At 40.6% G+C, this 4,453-nt stretch overlaps 1 long non-coding RNA gene across 1 annotated transcript; it reads right to left on the bottom strand.

The window, feature by feature from the left end:
* Nucleotides 1-2,159: 2,159 nt before the first annotated feature.
* LOC147645111 (uncharacterized) lies at nucleotides 2,160-3,414 on the bottom strand. The gene is made up of 2 exons (XR_015270603.1): nucleotides 2,686-3,414; nucleotides 2,160-2,622 (listed from the first exon to the last, which is right to left on the bottom strand). It is a non-coding gene; the product is annotated as an uncharacterized LOC147645111 (long non-coding RNA).
* Between the last annotated feature and the right edge of the window lie 1,039 nt (nucleotides 3,415-4,453).

Here is a 4,453-nt window from a genome sequence, read left to right on the forward strand (position 1 = left end):
ACGAAGAACGGGCCTCCATCCGAGAGACTGAGCGGCTAAGAGCAATGCAGATGCACAACGCGGAATTAGCAGAAAGACGAGCAGATAGGCTTGAGAGAAAACGATTGAGAGTTAGGCAGTCGCGTTCTGCAGCAATCGATTTGATTCACTCTCAAAATAATGAACGCGGCAGGACACGGGTAGCTGAAGCTTGGATGCTCCAGGAGGAACGGGTAAAACATTCCTCATTACATTGATTCTGGCTACGGTTCGAGCTAACAAGGACATAGCTTTAGTTCTTGCTTCATCTGGAATCGCTGCGACATTGTTACCTGGTGGGAGGACTGCTCATTCAGCGCTGAAGTTGCCGTTGAACATGCTAATCATCGAGACTCCTACGTGCAACATTTCCAGAGCATCTGGCATGGGAAAAGTATTGCAAAGATGTAAACTCATTGTTAGGAATGATTGCACAATGGCACACAAAAAATCGCTGGAGGCTCTCGATCGATCATTGCGAGATTTGCATGGAGCTGTCCAACCATTTGGGAATGCGTTAATATTGCTCGCAGGGGATTTCAGCCATACTTTGCCTGTGATTTCCCGATCGACACCAGCTGACGAGATAAATGCTTGCCTAAAATATTCTATATTGTGGCAACATGTACGTACATTACAGTTAAAGACGAATATGCGTGTCTAGTTACAGAACAATGACTCAGCCGACGTATTCTCACGACAGCTACTGAACACGGGGAACGGAAAGCTGCCAATCAATGAGACGCCGAGAAAAATAGTATTGCCCGAGAATTTCTGTAATTTAGTTACATCGAAGGAAGGACTTATCCAAAAAGTGTTCCCCGATATCCGAATAAATTATAGGAATCACGATTGGCTCAGTGGACAAGCGATTCTTGCTGTCAAGAACACAGATGTCTACCAGCTCAATCATGTAATTCAATCCAGCATAGAAACTGACGAAATTACATATAAGTCGATAGATACCGTTGTGGAGGCAGTGGAAGCAGTTAATTACCCTACGGAATTTCTAAACTCACATGATCTGCCTGGAATGCCACCACACATATTGAAATTAAAAATAGGTGTGCCGATTCTCATGCTCCGAAATATAAATCAGCCGAAACTCTGCAACGGTACGCGACTCGCAGTCAAGAAATTGATGAACAATGTAGTAGAAGCAACGATCATAACTGGTCCTTTCAAAGGTGAAGATGTCCTCATTCCTAACATTCCTCTGATCCCGACTGATACACCGTTTCACCATTCGTTTGGCGTTCGCAATGATCATTAATAAAGCTCAAGGTCAATCTCTGGAGTTGTGTGGTCTAGATTTGGATGCAGATTGTTTTTCACACGGATAATTATATGTTGCGTGTTCCCGTGTCGGAAAACCAGATAGTCTTTATATTTACACGGAGAATGGAGAAACGAAGAATATTGCATACCCACAAGTATTACAAAATTAAATGAATTTGACAATGATTCTTTTTTGTTTGACTTATTTCTTATGCGTGCAACCACAATATGCCACAGAGAAACGTGGCAGGGTACAGCTAGTTATAATATATAAATATATATATATCCCTTTTTCATTGGGAAAAAGGGCTTGGGGACTTCTTTCAGTATTTATTTTTCAGATTTACCACTCCATCACTTAAAAGACACAATTCCATACCAAAGAAGGGCACATCTTCTGGTCAATGAAAGAAATGGTGGTGAGGGTGATCCATCCTCGAATTTGTGAAAGGATGGGGTGGTGGTGTGTGTGTGTGTGTGTGAGTGTGTGTGTGTGTAAGCATGTAATATCTCACAGGGAAAATCACACGCTCGTGGTGAGCGTCATTCATATGGTTGTACTTTGGTTATTCTATTTTCAAACATGTACCCTTCTTCAATTCCACCCCCGTCCCTTTTTTAAGTGAGGATTGTGGGTCAACGTCCACGTGCGTGAACGGGATCGATGCGGCTCAGGATCGCTGAGGTGCGACCTTTTCAATTGCCTCCCCCGTCCCTTTCTTTAAGTGAGGGGTCGTGGGAACGTACACGTGCGCTCCAGACCTTGTTGGGGCGCTTGAACACTTGTTCACAAGTTTCCTTTTACACACACTGACCCTAATTAATTGCATCTTTATTACCCCATCCATTGACAGGTTGACAGCTAACCCTCATTAATTGCATTTTTATTACTCAAAGCAATTACATTTTTTGACAGCTAACCCATTAATTGCATTTTTATTACCCTTTTTGCCGACATCAAAGGTCCCGAAAATCTAGTTTTCTTACTACTAACAACATTTGAATTAGAGTAGTATAAATTGTTTATTGTTATGTTAGTTTCGTTATCGTTGTCCTCCGCTTGGCCGTATCCTGGGTCCGGGATTAGTGCAACATAAGCGCTGTGATCTAAGGGGAACGTACCCCATACATTTCTCTTGGAGCTCCAGCAGGAATTAAGGACCAAAGAGGGAATTGTGTTGTTGGTGGCCGATTGAGGCCAAATCATTGAGGCACTTCTCCTCCGGTAATTTTGGGTCCCCATAAGAGGCAGCCTTGGCGCGAGCGCATCCCTGGCTGAGGCCACGCTATCGCCGGGAGTGAAGTGATACCGTATTATAAAAAGAGCTGTAATATACTGAATAGCAATTAAATAAAAAAGTATAATGAGCAAAGAATAGAATCGTTTACCTGGGGGAGATGAGCCGGTCGCCAGACCGCCTGGAATAGGCTCCGGCCCACCGGAGATATGTGATACCCCTAGATGACCAGGAGGCATCACAGGATGGGTGGGTGCGTCGTGGCAGTTGTTGTTAGGTAGGAGTCTTGTCAGAGACGTCCCACTAGTCCGATATTTGATTGTGCGGACTGCGGGCGTTGGGTCGAACCCAGCCCTGAGCCTCATGAGCTAGCCCGGCGTTGCCCAAGAAAAGATGCAGTTGCAATAGATTCTTATTTTTCGGTAAATAATATTTTTCTTCATTTCATGGCAGCATGGTAGCAGAATATTATGGATTCTGTTACTGAGTGAGGCATGTTTGTTCACCGCAATCACATTTAAGAAAAGTTTATTGTATTACAATTTGTCTTACTTTTTATCGAAATACTAAAAATGTTCAATTTAGGTATCTGGTAACGACATTACACTTTTCAGTATTTTTAAACCCTTGCAGGGTATAATAATCTCAGTCAGAAGTTTGCAACGCAGTGAAGGAGGCATATAAAATCTATATATTCTTGATCAGGATCAATAGCCGATCCGATCTAGCCATGTCCGTCTGACAGTCTGTCCGTTCATAAGCAAACTAGTGTCTCAGTTTTAAAACTATCTGAATGAAACTTTGTAGTTAGTCTTCTATATACTCTCACTCGTATATATGTATGTCGGAACGGCCCGGATCGGACGACTATATCATATAGCTGCCATAGGAATGTTTGGAAAATTAAAAAAAAAAATTATAACATTTTCAGTTTCCAACAGAATTTAAAAATCTCAAATTTGGGATATAGCCATTCTATATTATTTTTTTAGTTTTGTGTAAAATTTTATGAAACTCGGACTACTATATCATATAGCTCCCATAGGAACGATCGTAAGATATAGAGGAAACATGGATGTAAAACTGTAAATATAATATGTATAAGTGAATGAAATAAAAGCAGGTATTACTTCATTGTTGTTTAACATAAATAAATATAATTTATATTGTATTAATTCTTTGTCATTGAAGTTCTCTCAAGGGTATATAAGCTTCGGCGTGCCGAACTTAGCTTCCTATCTTGTTTTTTTTTTTAATAAACTTAGAATTGTTACGACGTGCTCCCGAGGCGGGATTTTTCCCCAGGTGCCACCACAAATATCCAGCTGATTTAAAAAAGAAATCAAAACACTAAAAAACATGCACAACAAAAAATCTCCCCGATTCCGGTTCTACGCGTTAATTGGAATAATCCCCCGGACACACCCGCAAGAACTTCTCACATTCTCATTAGATTGCCCTGGCATGCGTTGGTTGGGCTTTTCCACGTCACCAGCTCATATAATCTTCCCCATCGCCGCCTCCCCCAATGAGGAACAACTAGTAATTCATAATCGGTCTACAAATTTTAATAATCATACATATTTGGTTATACAATTTCAATTCAATTTCAAAGTCAACAAGAAAGGAAGCTAACTTCGGCACGCCGAAGTTTGTATACCCTTGCAGACAGAACTTTTATGACTAGGAATCCATACATTATAAATTATATATTTGTGTTAAAAAACAATGAAGTAATACCTGCTCTTATTTCATTTACCTATACATATTATATTTGCAGTTTTACAGTCACAGATTTGCATTTTTGCTCCACATCTAACGATCGTTTGTATGGCACCTATATGATATAGTCGTCCGATTTTCATAAAATTTGACAAAAAATTTAAAACTCATATAAAATGGCTATACCTCAAATTTGT

This window comes from Drosophila serrata, unplaced genomic scaffold (genome assembly GCF_035046125.1).
Source record: "Drosophila serrata isolate PLE 108 unplaced genomic scaffold, ASM3504612v1 contig_15, whole genome shotgun sequence".
NCBI lineage: Eukaryota > Metazoa > Arthropoda > Insecta > Diptera > Drosophilidae > Drosophila > Drosophila serrata.